Source organism: Gorilla gorilla, chromosome 13 (assembly GCF_029281585.2).
Source record: "Gorilla gorilla gorilla isolate KB3781 chromosome 13, NHGRI_mGorGor1-v2.1_pri, whole genome shotgun sequence".
Lineage (NCBI taxonomy): Eukaryota > Metazoa > Chordata > Mammalia > Primates > Hominidae > Gorilla > Gorilla gorilla.
In genome coordinates, this window is record NC_073237.2 from 103,993,610 (window position 1) to 104,014,051 (window position 20,442).

The 20,442-nt window shown below is 42.9% G+C and overlaps 1 long non-coding RNA gene across 1 annotated transcript in view; it reads left to right on the forward strand.

Moving 5' to 3' along the window:
• Positions 1-20,442, forward strand: part of LOC134756898 (uncharacterized) — a 75,299-nt gene that overhangs the window by 14,179 nt on the left and 40,678 nt on the right. Inside the window, exon 4 of the long non-coding RNA XR_010130316.1 lies at positions 3,391-3,551. This is a non-coding gene — a long non-coding RNA (uncharacterized lncRNA). The remainder of the gene's footprint in view (positions 1-3,390; positions 3,552-20,442) is intronic.

Below are 20,442 nucleotides of genomic sequence, written 5' to 3' on the forward strand. Positions count from 1 at the left end.
AGCTTCGTGGAAATGATGCTTAATGCCTTTACCACTCTGCCTTTCCAAAGGATGTTAGTCTCCCTCGTGAGAGAATCTATGTAATGTACTGGTGACGTAGGCATCATCAAGGCCTATTATGTCCATTTCCCAGATGACGGACATCCCACTGGAGATGGCAGTGATTGGCAGAAAAATTACAGGCAAAGGCTAGGTCAGAACTCTGAAGCCCGAATTCTGCCCTGAAGGTCATGGCTCTTCTCCAGCAGTAGCTCCAATACAGGCTTCTCAAGTTTACCCAACTCTAGCGCTAACCAGCTCTTCAGAGTCCTTTCTCTCCAATAGTCATCTTTGTGTAAAGAGCCGAAAAGCAAATGTTCCAATTAATGAAAAGGCTCTTCTATAAAAGGATTTGTATGAGATCAAAAGGGTTTCTAACTGGGACAGACCTGCAAGCTTGGAGTGCTGTGCTTTTCCAGCATGTGCTGTAATTAATACATACACTGAACATTACATATAATCTGCATATTAGTGACCCAATGCACAATTCATATGGTAATGCCATTAATTGCATATTACCTAGGCTGCTTAATGAACATTACATAGGTTTTTAATGGATATAGTTACTATAATTGAGTTCAATTATATCCCTGCCATGCATATGAGGTCAATAGACTAGCTCGACCCCACAGGGTCTGGGAGAAAGGAAACAGGTGTTTGTAGTGAGGGCAATTTGTGAGCTGGAGCAGAGAGAAGGGAGAGGCCAAGGGCCAGAGATGACTTGCTTGGCTGGGCCCTTTTTAGGGCCCGGATAGTGGTACACAAAGCTGGGTAAACAGCAGGCAGTCTATGCACAAAGGCAGGATCTCCTGCTTGCCCCTCTGCTGTGGGTTTGGAACAGGGCACAGGACTGGAGCCCTGAAGCCAGCCACTCCCATGCTGTAACAGGACACTTTCTTCTACGCTGACCCAAAGCCAATGGGCAGTTGCATCACTTCCTCTGGCAGAGTGGAGGCCACATGATTCTAGCATCTGGGCTTGCCAGGGATGCAGGGGAGCCCTGCCTGTCCATGATGCTGGCGCAGAAGGCCCTGAGCCTGGTGTTGCTTCTTTTCTCCAAATTCTATGTCTGAAGTAGAAGAGGCAAAGCTGCTGCTCCCATATTCTGGGTGCTCACACCCTCTAAAAGAGATAACCCCATGTGGACAGAGAACTAGGGAGTTAAGAGGCATCAGAGTTCCTCATACTTCCCTTCCTAAAAAAGAGAAAGGTGACTCAGAGACGACAAACACCTGCCATAAACTAGGCACTGCTGATGTTACCTACTTTACTCTCCACTGGATTTCTCCCATTTGATTAAAGTGATACTAAATCTTCAGAGAAGTTAGAAATTTTCCCAAGGACACACACACACACACACACACATACACATGCACACACAACACAACACAACACAACACAACACAACCCACACAGAACTAGTTGAAGGTGGGGTCAGAATTTGAACTCAGGTCTGTCTCACCCTAAAGTTTACAGCACCCAGTTACTCCAGGCCGCTTTTTTGCAACTTTGCTGTGTTCCTATTTTTGAAGGCTACTCCAGAAGTTTGGGGTAAAATAATGATGAAAAGAAAAGTTTGATGCAGATATCAGGATAGAAAGAAAAGAAGAAAATGAATGATTTTTTTTTTTAAATCACAGAGACAGAATTTGATTTTTCCAGTAATCTTCTTGCAAAGTATACATTTGCATGTCTCTTTTTCTGCCTGTCTTTCCACTCTCATTGACCGCTGATTTGCTAAGTTGGGCTGGCCAGGAATACACTTTCTATTTAGAAAGCAAATGCAGCCAGATTTGGGCCCCGGCCTAGGAGCTGACTCACTTTTGCTGGGATGACACATTCACTGTGCATGTTTCACAATTTTCAGAAACACCAGATTTATTTCTGTCAATACCCAGAGCCCCACTTCGCCGTCCACCTAAGGCCACACACTGAGGCGTTGCTATTTTTTTCCCTGGGGCCTAAATGGATGGGAAGACTTCCCATGCCTGAAACATCACCCTCATTTGTAAGAAGAGAAAGTCTGGCCAAGAATTGCAGGGTTTTTAACCAGAATTTGGCTGGCTTTCAATAGCTTTATGCCAAAGCTGTACCAGCCAGAGAGATGGCTGTGAGTGTGTGTGTGTGTGTGTGGAGGGGTGGGGGTTGAGGCTTGAAAACAAGGCAAAAAAGGAAGGACAAAAAAAAACAGGCAGACAGCAGAGAGGAAAGGTAAGAATAGGAGAGAATGAGGGTTGATTAAGTTTGGCAAGGAAGAAAAGAGAAGGAAGAGAGGGAGTTTAAAAAGAGAAAGGCAGCAAGAGAAATAACAAAGGAAGAATCAGGAGAGAGAAGGAGAGATTAACTTACTTTAACTAATCAACTACTATGAGAATGCCAAGCATTGTTGGGGATGCTTCTGCACACCACCTCATCTAATTCTCACAACCACCTTGTGGGTACACATAATGAAGCTTCATTGTTATTAATAAAGAAGTAGGGGGCTCAGGAAGTTGGAATCCTTTGCCCTAAGGCTATACTGATAATACAGGGCAGAGGGATTTGGACCCCCCATCTCTGACTTTTAAAATCTTGGAGGACTCTGCTTGCAATCAGGGAGCTTCATGGGAGGCCCTGTGATCTGGATGGTCCGTGACAGTCTCCTCTAAGGGGGTTGTTTACACACTTAGACACTAAGTGCTTAGGACTTGAAGGGACTGCTACATACACAAAGCTCTGGATTCAGAGCTATCTGGAAACTCTTTCTCCAGGGTAAATAAAAACAACCACTTCAACAATGTTGCCAATGAATCTCTCTCCAAAAAAGAAAAGGAAAGGAAAAGGGAAAGTGATGCTATTTTTTCCCCCTCCAAAGTAAAGGTTACAACAACATTTTCTTTGAGCTGATGTGAGAGCAGCCAGCAGACGTTTCTTTGGTAACCATCTCCATGTGTCTGTGTGGAAAGTACCTTGCAGTGACTAAGCGTTCGTTGAGGTGATTCACTTGTCACTCCGCTTGGGGACTTTGGACTAGTCCTGGCAGTTGCAAAGTTATTTTCATCGGGTTCTGACCCAGGCCCTCCCTGCAGGGCACAGGTGCCTGAGAATGTACCCCTGTCTCTGCTCACAAGGTGAGCAAGGGAGCCTGGAAGACAAGCTCTCTCTGGACTCCTGGCAAGACTTCTAGAAAGTCCTAGCTGCTAATTTCTTTGGCAGCCTAGGAGTCAAGGGTCTGAGGCAGCACTCAGGGCTTGAAATGAAATGAAGCTCATTTACTGAGCATCTAGGATATGCCAGAAGTTTTCTCTTCATTTGTCTCATTCTTCCTCACAGTAATCCAAATAAATGTTTTCTTTTGTCATTGAAACGGAGACCCTAACAGAGCAAGAGGCCTGACCTTCACACCTATGTAACCCAAGGTCACAGAAATGTTGAGGGGCCATGTGACTCCAGTGAAGCAGGAGTATCCATCCAGCCACAGAGATGGGACCTGTCCAAATGGGACCTGTCTGTTCCAAAGGTTATTCTGCTTGGTAAGTCTGTTTAGATTGCAATATTTTATTAAAATTATATACACATAGAAAAGGGCACCTAGAAGTGTACAGGTTGATAAATGTTCACAACCTGAATAGAGCCTATAATTAACACCCAAATCAAAAAGCAGAACATTTCCTGTGGTCACCTGTCTCCAAGATGACTGCCATCAGTTCATTTCCTCCAAGTATATTAATGTCCTTCTCCTGGAGAAGTGGAATTCTTCCTCTTTTCCCCTTGAATTTGGACTGGCTTTAATGACTTCTTTGACCATAGAATGAAGCGGAAATGTTGCTAGGGCTAGATCATAAAAAACCTTGCAGCTTCTCCCTGGGTCTCTTGGAAACCCTCTCCAGGAGCTCTGAAATACTACATAAGAGGTCCAGCTACTCTGAGACTGCCATGTTGGAGAGGCCACATATAGGTACTCCTGTTGACAGTTCAGTGGAATCCAGACTTCTGGTGATCCCTGACAAAGCAGGAAATTTGTTAGGAGAGTTTTCTTGGACCCTGCAAAGCAGCCCATTTGCCAGCTAAAGACCACTGAGTGACCCCTGTCAAAACCACATGGAGCAAAAGAATCACCCACCTGAGCCCTGACCAAATTTCTGACCCACAAAATCATGAGATATAATGAAATGATTGTTGTTTTAAGCCCCTAAATTTTGGGGGTAATTTATTAGGCAGTGATAAGAAAAGTAAATATAATCCACCAGCGCAGAAGCCCCCAGTTGACCCTTTCCAGTCATTATGCTCCCTCCAATGGTAACCATGTGTCAACTTCCTCTACCATAGATTGGTTCTGCCTGTTTTTATGCCTTCTATCAATGGAATCATACAATATGTTCTTTTTTGTGAGCCTGGCTTCTTTGGCTCAATATTATGTTTATAAAATTCTTCCCTAATGTTGCATGTAGCTGCAGATTCTCATTCTCATCATTGTAGTCCAATGTGTGACTATATTGATTTATCCATTCTATTATTGATAGACATTTGAGTTGTTTCCAGCTTTTGGCTATTATGAATAACATCACTACGAACATTTCAGTGTATGTGCATTTCTGTTTGATATATACATGTATCTCCATATATATACATGGAGAGAGAGAGAGATGGGGGGTGTGTGTGTGTGTAGATATGTATATAGCTGTGTGTCCACCTATATACATACCTATATCCATCTATATCTGTATCTATATCTATATATATACACACACACACCCCACAGTGTTATAGGTCTCATATATATTAGGTTGGTGTAAAAGTAATTGTGGTTTTTGCCATGACTTTTCTCTCTCTCTCTCTCTCTCTCTCTCTATCTCTCTCTCTCTCTGTGTATATATATATATAGACACACACACACACACACATACACATTACTTACAAAGTTTTAAACACTTTATTCCCCAGCAATTCCTCTCCTGGGGGTGGTGTGTGTCTGTGTGTATATAGGTGTATGATATAGTTTGGCCGTGTTCCCACCCAAATCTCATCTTGAATTATATTTCCCATCATCCCCATGTGTCATGGGAGGGACCTAGTGGGAGGTAATTGAATTATGAGGGTAGTTACCCCCACGCTGCTGTTCTTGTGATAGTGAGTTAGTTCTCATGAGATCTGATGATTTTATAAGGGCCTTTTCCGCCTTTTGCTTGGCACTTCTCCTTGCCGCCACCATGTGAAGAAGGACATGTTTGCTTCCCCTTCCATCATGATTGTAAGTTTCCTGAGGCCTCCCCAGCCATGCTGAACTGTTAGTCAATTAAACCTCTTTCCTTTATAAATTACCCCGTCTCAGGTATGTCTTTATTAGCAGCAGGAGAACAGACTAATACTATGTATATAGGTATGCATATAGGTGTGTGTCCAACTATATACATACCTATGTACACCTATATATATATATATATACACACACACCTCCCCAGTCTTATAGGTCTCATATACATATACACACACACATATATATAGGTCTTCTAGGGTATGTGTACACACACACACATTACTTACAAAGTTATAAGTACTTTATTCCCTAGCAATTCCTCTCCTACAGTGTGTGTGTGTATATACACAGGTTTTCAAAATGGTTGTACTTGGTTTATATGCTTCTCAACAGTGTTTGATGGTTGCTCCATATTCTCCTTAGAACTAGCTGTTTTCTGTCTTTTTCTTTTGTTTTCTTTTCTTTTTCTTTTTTTTGAGACGGAGTTTCACTCTTGTTGCCCAGGCTGGAGTGCAATGGCATGATCTCAGCTCACTGTAACCTTTGCCTCCCAGGTTCTAGCAGTTCCCCTGCCTCAGCCTCCCCAGTAGCTGGGATTACAGGCATGCGCCACCACACCCGGCTAATTTTGTATTTTTAGTAGAGACGGGGTTTCTCCATGTTGGTCAGGCTGGTCTCAAACTCCCGACCTCAGGTGATCTGTCTGCCTCGGCCTCCCAAAGTGCTGGGATTAGAGGCGTGAGCCACTGTGCCCAAACTGTCTTTTTCATTTTGCGTTTGAGGATCTTGTACAATTAGCTAGCACACAACAAATAACAGGGCTGTCCACCTGCCAACATGGCATCTGAGACATGCAAGCTAAATGCAGAAAAATTGAGTTCCCTTGACACAGATGGGCTCCTTCCATGAAAGGGAAAGAATATTATAATTGTTTGTTCATGTCCAAGAAGAAGGTAGCTGGGTTCAGCTTTCACTGCCTTATTCTTCTGGAGAGTTTCTGTTTTGTAAGTCAGGCTCACTGAAGATGTGATAGAGGAAGTGATTGAGATTCTGATTATTTTCTTCATTCTTGGGCCCTGAGTCATCTCCAGGCCATGGGGCATTTGGGAAAAGGTGAGGCGGAACATGGCAGTTGGGTTTATTTTAGGGCAATCAGATGGCTGGGTCATAAAAACCTGTTCAGGGGACTTGAAAATTCACTCTGCTGCATGCTCCATGACTCATACATTTTTGCTCCCTAATTGATGTGACAAGACATCCGGGCACACTAAACTCAATATTACAAGGAAAAAAACAAGAGCGTGACTGATTTGGGTAGATGTATTAAGCTTATGGCAGCTGAAAAAAGTATTGTCCTCATGTGACTAAATTTTCTTAAATCCAGTCGAATCACAGATTTTGAAAAATGGCAGAAACTTGGCATGATGGTTAGTTTTTTGTGTCAGCTCAGTTATTTAAGCAAACACTAATCTAGATGTTGCTGTGAAGGTATTTTGAAGAGGTAAAGGAAATCACTTGTCCTTAAGTAAAGGAAAGAACTGGGCCTCATTTAATCAGTTGAAGGCGTTAAGAGCAAAACTTGAATTTTCCTGGAGAAGAAAAAATTCTGACTCAAGACTGCAGCATCAATTCTTGGCTGAGTTTCCAGTCTGCCAGCCTAGCCTATGGATTTCAGACCTGCCAGCCTCACAATTCAATGAGGCAAATGAGATATGTACGTGTGTGTACACATACAAATGCACACATACATGTATATACACATATATGTATATATACATGTGTGTATATACATACACACATAGGTGGAGGAGTGGATAGATAGATTAATAGATAAATAGATGGATAGTTAGATACTATTGGTCTTCTTTCTCTGGAGAACCTTGACTGATATATATGATATAAATGAAATGAAACAATCCAGAAAAAATTTTAGGATTTTGATCAAAGGACAGGCCATCCTGTTTCTATGATGTGCTTGGAATGGGTGCCTGAGGGTAGGTATGATTATCAAGCACCTTCCCTGCTTAGCCTGACTCAATTGTAGAAAAATGAAGCTGAAAAACACACTATGGCTACTCATGAAAAGTTCTGGATGGTAAGTTGAGATTTCTGTTGAATCCTATGGCCAAATTCTAGATCACGTTTAGCCCTATCTGGTTCTATAGAAATCCTTCTTTCATGATTGACTGGCTACAGGTGAAAGCAACACTCTTTGATGTAATTAGGAATTAACCTGGAGGAGTCTTCCATGAATACCTGTTCTTTCCAAACCCATTCTGTCTGAACACATCAATGTTCTCACCAATTTAGACTGAGCACGGACCAGCACAAGACTTACACTCAGGGAAATCTGTTTTGTCTTTTTATAAATAAAGTCAATTAAGTAATTCTTAAAAACAATTTTTTTTTTTTTTGAGACAAAGTCTGACTCTGTAGCCCAGGCTGGAGTGCAGTGGCACAATCTCAGCTCACTGCACCTCTGCCTCCCGGGTTCAAGTGATTCTCCTGCCTCAGACTCCCAAGTAGCTGGGATTACAGGTGTGTGCTGCCACACCCAGCTAATTTTTGTATTTATAGTAGAGATGGAGTTTCACCATGTTGGCCAGGCTGGTCTGGAACTCCTGGCCTCAAGTGATACACCTGCCTCGGCCTCCCAAAGTGCTGGGATTAGAGGTATAAGCCAATGTGCCTGGCCAAAAACAACTTTTATATTATTGAGTTGAAAAATAATCTTATATCTGAATAGTTAACTGATTTATCATTAGGGCCCCCATATGTGGATTTCTGTGTCATGGCAAAACAAAGACAAACTAACCCACTTTGAGTGTTTTTCCACTAGACCTTGCTATCTCAGGATTCTAATAACTCTCTGTACAACCTTGGATGGGTCACTTAGCCCTTCGACACTTAAGTTTTATTTAAAATTTAAGTCTGTGCCAGAGCAGAAAGGAACTTAACAGGCCACCTAATTTTGACATTGACAAAATGAAATAAGTGTCTCACAGCAGATTTCCTCATAGAAATAGAAAGCATCAACATTTTTAAGAGATCCACCCATAGGCCAGTCCCTGTTTTCACAGATGCTGTGTCTTATGTCATGGACTCCAATGCTTCTAGCTCTCTGTAGAAAAATTGACAACCGTCGTCTGCAATTTTGATACTGAACTCTGGGTAAGCTCAGTTTTGCCCATTGTTTGCCTTCCTTGGAGAGATTTTATACACAAATCAATATTGAAGGACTTTAAACACCCTGTAATGTGCATATGTATCCACATGTACCCACGTAAGTAAGACACATCTGTAGAAATCAGGAGGACCCTCTTGCTACAGAACCAAGACCAAGGGCCCTTTTTAGAGAGACTTGGGAGGCTGTCTACTTCAAAAGCATTATCACTAGTCCCATGGCTCCAGGTGCTCCCCTGTTAATACATTCTTCTCCTGCAGCCAGGGTGAGATTCTAATATTCCATAGCATCACGTCCCTCCTACAGAACCTACAAAGGCTCCCATTTCCCACTAAATAAAACCCAAACTCCCTAGTCAGACATACATGGTGCCCCATAATGTAGCCCTGCTCCTCTTGCCCTCTGTACCCTCACCATCCCCATCTCATCTGCAACTTCCCAGGAACACACAGAATGAAGCTCTCCCTTCCCTGAATATGCCAGACTTCCCCTAATGTCCACGTCCATGCTATTGCCCTTGACTTTGCCCTTCTCATCCCTTCTACCTGGGAAAATATATTTTAAAAGCTAGCTCAAGTATCACTTCCTCATTAAATCCTTTCAAGATTTCCTGGGAAGATTATTTTTCCATTAACTCACTCCTATAGCAGATTTCATGGATTTCAGTGATGGCCCTTATTATATAGGATTGAATTAGTTTTTTTGTGTTTGTTTGTTTGTTTGTTTAACATTAGCTTCGCCCTCTAGACTGTGAGCTCACGGACGGTAGAGGCTGAGGCTTGTTTCTGTTAATAGTTGTGTCCCCATCACCCAGCCCAGAACCTGGCACGGATTATTGTGGGTACAACTCAGAGTTCTAGTTGAGGTGTAAATGAATTATAAACATATAAAGAGGTACACAGCACTGAAAATAAGGAGGATGGCTATATTTCTGAAGGCACTTATACTCTAGAGGATAAGCAGACACAAAGTTGATACCACATTGACGTCCAGGTGGAGCATGTGATGGCTAATAGCTCTGGTGCCTGCTCTTCCTTGGCCAGGCTGTTGGGGAAACTCATGCTGATGTGAAGTTGCCTCTCTGAGCTATCCCCTATGGAGGTTGGCGGTCTTGGGGACTCTGCAGGTCCATAAAACCAATCTGTGAGCAAGACACCTTTGTGATTTTAAGCCACTGAGATTATTGGTGGTTCTCTGTTACTGGAGTATAACCCAACCTATGGTAACTAATATCCGACTCATGGCGCCATTCTTCTTAGGACAGGAAAAGAGTCCTGGCTTGAAATGCAGGTTTATGCTTTGGGAAAACAAGTCCTGTTTTGAGATTTCCAGCTGTCCTGTTTTTCAACATGGCAGCCAGAATCTGCATCTTGGAGCCAGGTATTGTGTCCATTCTTGCCTAAGAGAGCATCCATTGGAAGTTCCTCTTTCAGCGTCATTGTGGATGCTATCCAGGGAGGTAAGATCTGGCTGAGATCTGTGTGAAGGGCTCTGCCCTTGGCCAAGAGTCCTCCTGTTTTCTGCCCTTGAACTAAAGGCCAGGAAGCCTCCTGTTTCCTGGACTCCCTCCTGAGTCCCAGGCCTGGATCATGGAAGAAGGCTGAGAGCAAGACATCAAGGTCAACACCCAAGGTGGTGATGAGTAATCTTGTTTGACCTGGAGTGTCAGTGAAATGGCTCTACTCTCCATTTCTCCCTAGCTGTGCAGAAGTGGCCCCGCTGGGGCATGTGTGTGTTTTCTCAAAACCATTCTCTGAGACTGGTTTCATAGTTCCATTTTACAAACTGAAAACTGATGGGCAGAGAGTCTAAGGAATTCAAACCAATGTCATAGCTATTTGGTGATACAGCCTGAATTCAAAAGGAGGTATTTTAGTTTTTCGAGCTTTGGTTATTTCTACTACCACACAGTTGTAGAAGTGAGTTTCAATGAACATGTATTGGGAACCTCTCTGTGGCAGGCATTGTGTGAACACCGGGCATGAATGTGAGCAAAGGTCAGTATCTAACCACGAAGAGGTTTCAATTTTGTTGGGGACCCAGGCACATAAATGAGTGATTATAGCAGACTCAAAAATGCCACATGTAAAGAACACTGGGGAAGAACCATCAGGGACGGCTTCCTGAAACAGGGACCATGGGGCTGAGACCTGAAGTGTGAGGGGGGATGTTCTGGGCAGTGACAGAGGGGAGCAAAGAGAATTCTAAGCAGAGACTCTGGTACATACAAAGGCACTGAGGTGTAAGACAGAGGGACTTGACAGGGAACTGAAAGCCTAGTTGGTGTGATAAAGAAGTGGTAGGCAGGGAATTTACAATCATCTGCAAGCAACCTACAGCTCTCTGAAATTTGTGGGGGCCTTGAATAATTTAGATAATTGTAACACGTCTTCCCTTGGCTTGACATCAAAGCCACCTCTTCCCAGCAGCTCCTGAAGTTGCTGAGGATGCTGGCTCAGGGCCATTTATCACCACCCTGGCTGGACTGGTGGCTGGAGTGGTGGCAGGCCTGCCGCGAGGCCCATGAGGCAGTGACGACAGTGCTGTGCAGGTACAGGTACTAAATGCATTCCAGGTAGGGCAGTGCTACAGCCTGACAACCTCCCAGGGGCCTCCACTGAAGGCAACAACAACACTTTTAGAGGAGAAGGTAATTAGCTTTGTTTGGCGAGACTTCCACGGATTCTGTGCTGTGCTAGTTACTAAATATTGTCTCATTTGATTCTCAACCATCCCAAGTAGAGGGCTTTGTCCTTCTCGTTTTATAGGAGAAATTTGGCTTCTCAGGGTTTTGCACACCTTGTCCTGGGTTACACGGCTGGGATTCAAATCCAAGCTTTTTCATATCTTTCCCTCACCCAGTCCTGCTTCTGTGAATTCTGGTTGTGGATTTTAACTAGAATCAAAATGGAGAGAAATCGCCTCTAAAATGGGCATATTGAATATCCCCTACATTTCATACAAAACGAAACTCATTCTTGGACCCCTTTGGTGGGCCTTGGCTTTTCCTGACCTGTTTTCCTGGGGGCCTGGCTGGCCTGGTCATTTTTGGCAGTCTCTGTGCTGGGTCGGGCCAGGCTGCCTTGGTGGCTCCTTCCTGCCTGAGGAACTATGGGGCCAGAAATGGTAACTCCTACTTATTTTTAATCCTGGCCTTTAACCCAAGAAAGTCACCACTGGCTTTTGGAACAGGCTTCCCCCAGAATAAAGGGAGGAGGAGATTAACGATTCAAATGGGGAAGTGGTTCAGCAAGGAGGAGAGCGGGGAGGAGCAGGGTTCCTGAGACCCGCAGGGGTCTCAGGAAGCCTGGCTGGAAGAGGAATCCCAGAGGGAAACTCAGAGCATGCAGGAGGCTGGCAGTGTGCAAGGCCAGGGTGTAAAACGTGGGTGTGGCTTCTAGGGTAAGGGAGCAGGGAGAGGATGAAGGGGTAGGAGGCTGGGATTGGAGCCCTAGGAGTAGGAAGTCAGTGACGGAACGGTGCCTGGGGTGTGTTTTGGTTCTGCTTTCAGAACTAGAGCAGTGGTTTGGCTGCAACATTCAAAGACCTGAAAATATGGAAGCAGACTTTGGGGAAGAGGACTACTGAGAATAGCAGTAGTGAATACGGGAAGTGCTGAGCCCAGGGCTCCACGGAGAAGCTGTGGCTTCTTTCCGGAGCCTGTCAGTCTACAAGAAGAGGACGTCCGGTTCCAAACTGTTCCAGGCCTGCTAGGGTCATCCAGCTGGTTCCCTCTGTCTTTTGCTGAACGTCCTCACTCCAAACTTGCCCACATCAGCTTAATATACTTTGCAAACCTGAAGAGGACATAAAAGAAAAGTTGCTGTTAATTAAATTAATTGTGTATTTATTCAGCATGATTTGTTGAGACCTAATCTGTACCAAGTCTTGGAATTTAGAGATGAATTGAAACTCACTGCTTGATGCAATTATATAATATGGTGTGACTGGCAGTATAAAGATGCACATTCCCAGAGCTATGGAGCCCAGAGAGGGGAGAGGCTGAGCAGGCTCAGGGAGAGTAAAGGTCATTTTCCCAATGAGTTTGCAAAGATATGTACACCAACCTGACCAAGAGGAAAGCAAAGGGCAGGTCAGGCAGAGAGGCTACCTGTGCTGAAAGGAGGAAAGGAGACGAAAGTGTTTGGCGTCATTGGGAAAGAGCCAGGATTGGGCAAAGATGAGGCCAGGAATATAACAGGGATGGGGGGCATGAATTGCAGGCTATAGAACTTGGATTTTATTCCATAGGCACTGAGAAGTAAGGAAGGTTTTTATGTAAAAGGTAAATGGAATCTTAATACTATATTTCAGGATACCAAATTTAGCATGATTATGATGAATGATAATATTAATTATTGTAAATGATAGTGGTGATAAAAATACAAATAAATCCATCCATCGTAGGTCAAAAATGATGGGCTATTACTCTCATGATCATATTGCACTATTTATGACTCCATCTTAGTGGACTGAAGCAGGAGATTCTCCTGCTGGCTTTGAAGAAACAAATTGCCATGTGGTGACCTGCCTATGGAGAGGTCCATGTGGCAGGGAACTGTGGGTCGTCTCTAGGACCTGTGGTTGGCCTTCAGAAAACAGCCAGTAAAAACAGCATCTTCTGTCATGTATCTGCAAAGAAATGCATTCTCCCAGCAACTCAAATGATCTTGGAAACAAACTCTTATCCAATCGAGCCTCCAGATGAGAACACAGCCTGCCTGACAACTTGTGAGACCCTGCACATACAATGTTTGGTTTTCCATTCCTGAGTTACTTCATTTAGAATAATAGACCCTGAGCAGAGCTAAGTTATGCCCGGACTCCTAACCCATGGAAACTATAAAATAAATGTGTATTGTTTTAACCTGCAAGTTTTATGATAATTTGTTATACAGCAATAGATAACTAACACAGATTCTCCTAAATGAGCAGTGCAGGAATCTGCTTCTGGGAGACTATTATAGTTAATGTTAAGGATTACAAAACTGCAGATATGCCTGCTTTACAAGCTGGTATCATCTGCAGCTACCCACAAAGTGGAATTTGAGAGCAAGTGCTATCCCGCCAGGTGTTCCAGCCCCTAACAGCCCTCCATTGCATGTTGGCAATTGGAGAGTAAACTTCTTCTTTTTTTCCTTTTTTTTTGAGACAGTCTCACTCTGTTGTCCAGACTGGAGTGCAGTGGTGTGATCTCAGCTCATTGCAACCTCCAACTCCCAGGTTCAAGTGATTCTTGTGCCTCAGTCTCCTGAATAGCTGGGACTACAGGTGTGCACCACCACACCCAGCTAATTTTTGTATTTTTAGTGGAGATGAGGTTTCATCATTTTGGCCAGGCTGGTCTTAAACCCCCAACCTCAAGTGATCTGCCTGCCTCAGCCTCCCAAAATGCTGGGATTACAGGCGTGAGCCACTGCACCTGGCCTGAGTAAACTTCTTAGAGTCTTAGAGGCAAGGCAGTTAAGGAGAAGAGCAAAAGCTTAGTAGTCAGATAGGCCAGATACTACCATGCAACTTTTGCCTATATTTATCTTTGTGTGACTCAGTTTTTTCATCTGTAGTGTTGGTGTAATCTACTTAGATATATCAAGAGGGTTAAAAAAAATCAAAAACTACCTATGAGGTACTATGCTTATCACCTGGGTGGTGAAATAATCTGTAGGCTAAACATGATACAGTTTAGCTATATAACAAACCTGCACATGTACTCCGAACCTAAAAGTTTTATTTATTCTTATTAATTTAGTTTAATTTATTATTGTTTATTTTTTCCATAAGTTATTGGGGTACAGGTGGTATTGGGGTACATGAGTAAGTTCTTTAGTGGTGATTTGTGAGATTTTGGTGCACCCATAATGTGAGCAGTATACACTGAACCATATTTGCAGCCTTTTATCCCTCACCTCCCTCCAACTCCTGCTCCCAAGTCCCCAAAGTTTATTGTATCATTCTTATGCCTTTGGGTTCTCATAGCTTAGATCCCACATATCAGTGAGAACATACAATTGTTTAGTTTTCCATTCCTGAGTTGCTCATTTAGAATAATAGTCTTCAATCTCATCCAGGTCACTGCAAATGCTGTTAATTCATTCCTTTTTCCATATATATATGATGGAATACTATACAGCCATGTATATATATGATGGAATAGTATACAGCCATAAAAAGGAATGAATTAACATTATCAGAGTTTCTTTATCCACTCATTGATTGGTGGGCATTTGGGTTGGTTCCATGATTTTGCAATTGTGAATTGTGCTGCTATAAACATGTTTGTGCAAGTATCTTTTTCGAATAATGACTTCTTTTCCTTTGCATAGATATCCAATAGTGGGATTGCTGGATCAAATGGTAGTTCTACTTTTAGTTCTTTAAGGAATCTCCACACTGTTTTCCATAGTGGCTGTACTAGTTTGCATTTCCACTAGCAGTGTAGAAGTGTTCCCTGTTCACCACATCCATGCCAACATCTATTGTTTTCTGATTTTTTTGTTATGGCCATTGTTGCAGGAGTAAGGTGGTATCACATTGTGGTTTTGATTTGCATTTCCCTGATCATTAGTGATGTTGAGCATTTTTTCATATATTTGTTGGCCATTTGTGTATATTCTTTTGATAATTGTCTATTCATGTCCTTAGTCCACTTTTTGATGGGATTTTTTGTTTTTTTCTTACTGATTTGTTTGGGTTCTTTGTAGATTCTGGATATTAGTCCTTTGTCAGATGTATAGATTGTGAAGATTTTCTCCCACTCTGTGGGTTATCTGTTTACTCTGCTGACTGTTCCTTTTGCTGTGCAAAAGCTCTTTAGTTTAATTAGGTACCAGCTATTTATCTCTGTTTTTATTGCTTTTGCTTTTGGGTTCTTAGTTATGAAATCCTTGCCTAAGCTAATGTCTAGAAGGGTTTTTCCAATGTTATCTTCTAGAATTTTTACAATTTCAGCTCTTAGGTTTAAGTCCTTATTCCTTCTTGAATTTATTTTTGTATAAGGTGAGACATAAGGATCCAGTTTCATTCTCCCACATGTGGCTAGCCAGTTATCCCAGCACCATTTGTTGAAAAGGGTGTGCTTTCCCCAGTTTATGTTTTTGTTTGCTTTGTCAAAGATCAGTTAGCTGTAAGCATTTGGGATTATTTCTGGGTTCTCTATTCTTTTCCATTGGCCAATGTGTCTATTTTTACACCAGTACCACACCATTTTGGTGACTATGGTCTCGTAGTATAGTTTGAAATCAGATAGTGTGATGCCTCCAGATTTGTTCTTTTTGCTTAGTCTTGCTTTGGCTATGCAGGCTCTTTTTTGCTTCCATATGAAATTTAGAATTGTATTTTCTAATTTTATGAAGATAATGGTGGTATTTTGATGGGAATTGTATTGAATTTGTTGATTGCTTTTGGCAGTATGGTCATTTTCACAATATTGATTATGCCCATCCATGAGCATGGGATGTTTTTCCATTTGGTCGTGTCATCTATGATTTCTTTCAGCAGTGTTTTGTAGTTTTCCTTGTAGAGGTCTTTCAACTCCTTGGTTAGATATATTCCTAAGTATTTTATTTTATTTTTTTTGCAGCTATTGTAAAAGAGATTGAGTTCTTGATTTGATTTTCTGCTTGGTCCCTGTTGGTGTGTAGAAGAGCTACTGATGTGTGTATATTAATCTTGTATCTGGAAACTTTGCTGAATTTTTTTTTAATCAGTTCTAGGAGCTTTCTGGAGGAGTCCTTAAGGTTTTCAAGGTAAACGATCATATTGTCAGCAAACAGTGACAATTTGACTTCCCCTTTATCGATTTGGATGCCCTTTATCTCTTTCTTTTGTCTGATTGCTCTGGCTAGGACTTCCAGTACTATGTTGAAGAGGAGTGGTGAGAGTGGGCATCCTTGTCTTGTTTAGTTCTCAGAGGGAATGTTACCAAAAATATTACCAAAAATAAAGAAGAATTTTTTTAATGATAAAGAGATCAATTCAGTTGTAAGACATAACATTTACAAATTTGTATTCACTCATATCAATCTTTAAAATATATAAAATGAAAATTGAGAGAAATAAAAGGATAAATGAAAAAAATAATGGAAATAAAGGATAAATAATGGAGAAATGAAGGATAAATGGGAAAAAAAAAAAAAACCAGAGCTTCCACCACTACCACTTCCCGTCCATGTTCCCAGAACATTGTCTTTTTGATGGAAAGCTGTTATCTGAGTGCGGGTAGTTTATTTGGAAGGAGGCCCCAACAAATTTTGCTAGATCTGAGACACAGAGGGGAGAGAAATATCATCAAGCCAGTTGCTATTATAAGCTACTGGAGCTCAGTCCCATGGAGAGCCCTGGGTGATGGTACAGATCATGACTGAAGGCTGAACCAACAGAGAAGCAAGGAAGCTGTACTATGTCAGAGGGCTGTTCACAGGGGCATTGATTCTATGCCCTCTGCCTTGCCCTGTGCTTGGGCCAAATAGACTCTTATGACCAGAAAAAAAGAAAATTACATGTGCTCACTTTGTGTTAAGCAGCCTTTGGTGTGCAGAGGCTAATAATGAAGGCATGTGGGCAGAGCTTCTATAAGGACAATTATAGGGGTAATACCCTGTACCTCTCAGAGTTTTTGTGAGAATAAATGATGTAAGTGCCTGGTGCTTGATATATATAAATTTGTTTTTTTTTCAGAAAAATCAGGTCAGGCATGGTGGCTCACAACTGTAATACCAGCACTATAGGAGGCCAAGGCAGATGGATGGCTTGAGCCTAGGAGTTTGAGACCAGCCTGGGCAGAATAGTGAGACCCTATTTCCACAAAAAATACAGAAAAATCAGCCAGGCTTGGTGGCATGCTCCTGTAGTCCGAGCTACTTGGAAATCTGAGGTGGGAGAGTCACTTCAGCCTGGGAGATCAAGACTGCAGTGAGCAGTGATGAAACTACTGCACTCCAGCCTGGGTGTCAGAGCAAGTCCCTGTCTCAGAAAGAAAAAAAAAAAGAAAAAAGAAAACAAGTCAGTATTTTCCCCCCAAAGAAAGGCTCTTGGGAATCTTACAAAATGAGGTTTTAGGAGCCAAAATTACTTCATGTAGTACTCTCTAGTAAAGGCAGAGGATGCAAATGTTGCAGTGGGTCTCTGGTCAGCCGCCATGAGTCTCTTGGATCTAACACTTGCTCCCTTCAGACTTCAGTTTCCTCATAAGGTGAGAACAAGGCTGTATCTCAGTGGTCTGGGCCTGCTCACACATCCTGCTCATATGAATGTGAGAGCCACACCTGCCCTCTGGGAAGTAGTCCCTCAAACAGCAGCCCAGTGCAGGGGGAAGGATGCAAACATTACAGGCAGATCAGTTTAATCCACTTTTGGGCAGGGTGACCTTAGGAAAGCCCATTTCCTTCTGCCTCAATTGTCACCTCTGTAAAATGGAAACAATAATATTTATTTCCGTGGCTGTCTGGAGGATTACATAAAATAACAAATACAGTGGCATACCATTTTTCTGAGGCAATTATGTTCTATAAAGTCACTGCAAACACTGAATTACTGGAATAGTGAGCCATTGCTCTTACTGGAAATACAGGATTAGGTTCCTGAAAAATCTCTGGTCACAGCATCTTTGTTAACTGATCAATACATAACCATGATGTATGTGTGTTTCTTTTTAAAGGTACCTTATTTAATATCATTGTTGATTCATTAATATTAAACTCATGGCTAAGAATACTTTAAGTCATATCTGAATGAAGCGTATCTAATATGTATATTCTCTCTGAAGGTACATCACTGCTCTCTTGCACTTAAACACACCAGACAGCACTTCAGCACTATATCTGGAGACCATTTCAAACAGCAAAATCTCCAATAAAAGAAAAAAAAAGTGAAATTTATGGCACTAAATAGACTGCAGAAAGGACACCTGTTTATAGGATGAGAGCTGAAAAAAACGGTAGAGGGCCGCAAGTGATGGCTCACACCTATAATCCCAGCATTTGGGAGGCCAAGGAGGGTGGATCACCTGAGGTCAGGAGTGTGAGACCAGCCTGGCCAACATGGTGAAACCTCGTCTCTACTAAAAATACAACAATTAGCTGGGCATGGTGGCATGCACCTGTAATCCCAGCTACTCAGGAGGCTGAGGCAGGAGAATCTCTTGAACCCGTGAGGAGGAGGTTGCAGTGAGCTGAGATCACGCCACTGCACTCTAGCCTGGGTGATGGAGTGAGACTCCATCTTGGAAAAATAAAATAAAAGAAAAAAAAGAAGGTAGAGCATGGCCTCGCTCAGCTGGGAATGTGTGTGTGCATTAAGCAACCATTTTTTTTTTTTTGCTGTTCTGTGCTTGTCTGTGAACAGCCATGAAAATGCTGAAACACTGCACATGTTAATATTGGGGTTATAAGTAAATTTAGCGAGTAAGCAAATTTGCAAATATGGAATCTGCAAATAATGATTTGACTGTGCTTAGTAATTGGCCAGTAAAAAACTGGCAGCTTATTATATTATCATCAGGGAAAGCATAGGGTCTGGTAAAGATCTGTTAGGGTGCACCAGGAATCCCAACTCCAACTGGTGCCCATAGGAGTGGGAGGGAAATCTGCAAGTGTGGAGCCCCTCAAATCAATGCTCCAGGGAGCCTTCAGTCCCTCTGTCACCTCTCGGCCAGGTCTCCAAGAACTCCCTAACTCCTTGGACTTAACTCTTGGATCTCCCTGACAATTGCAGTAGGTGAAAACTCCAGGGCCGCAGCAGGAGGCTGCTGCATTTGATGTCGAGGCTGTTGGCCCTCTCTATGCCTAGGATAAGCCCCGTTTGGCCTGGTCCAACTCAACCTGGCTCAAACGGCTGCATGCCATTGCTCGTAAGCACAGGCCTGTATCCTGCCATTGTTCTGGGAATGACCACGGTGGGACCGACCGGCAGGAGAATAGCACTACAGATAGGGAGTGTGTTTCCAAACTGCAGGGTCACAGGGAAAAAGAAACTGACCTGTTCCACATCACACCACCCCCTTCCTGCTCTCCACCCTAGCTCTCCGGTCAGGTGACCAGAGAAGCCCCAGGGGGTCCTTAACCTGGATTTCTGCACTTTCCCAGGAAGCCAGCAGGAAAAGAAAGGGAACTCCCATTTCTCAAGCCTTTCTCTGTGCCAAGCCTGGTGCTCGCCACTTTCCATTTCCTGCCTCGTGGAGTCCTCCCAATAACCCTGCAGTGTCCAGACCATCCTGGGTTTCAGATGAGGAAACTGAGGTTCAGAGTGGCCCAGTGAATAGCAATGAATGCAACCCCATTTGACGTTTGGCAGCATTAACTCATTTTGAGCCACAATGCAGGATTCTGTTACAGAGACTTTTCAAAGAGCATAAAAGAGTTGCATAAAAGCGACTTCACAGGGGCCCTGTAACAATCATTAAGATAAAATATAGTAATAATAATAAGACCAATAATGACAACTTCTGAGTGTTTTCTAAGTGAATAAACTATACTAAGTGCTTTACATAACTTTCCCTCGATTAACCATTTCGGTGACATTTTGAGTTATGAATTATCATTATACCCACTTTACAAATGAGGTATCTGAGGCTCAGAGATGTGAGCTGACTTGCCTGAGGTTACAGAGGCCATAACTTAGAAAACAGGGGAGCAGGGGACTAGAATCCAGAGCCTCTCCTCTTACTTGTCACGCTAGAGGCTGGGGCCAAAGTGGGGCCCCTTTCTCATTCTCAATCCCCCTCCTATACCCTCGGTGTCTCTTTCATCTCACAGTGCGACAGGCAGCAAAGGTTGCGAGGAGCCCCAGTCCCTTCGTCTGCAGGAAGAGGCCAGAGCCTTCTAAACCAGAGGTACTGTGCTTGCTGCTGCTGCTGCCTGGTTATTCCCATCCCTTCCTGCTCATTAGCCTCATTCTCTTCCTCATCCCCACCAGTTTCATCCCCATCATGCTACAGGGCTCAAAAGATTCCTACTCTCCCAGCCTCCTTTTGGCTCCAACTTGTTCA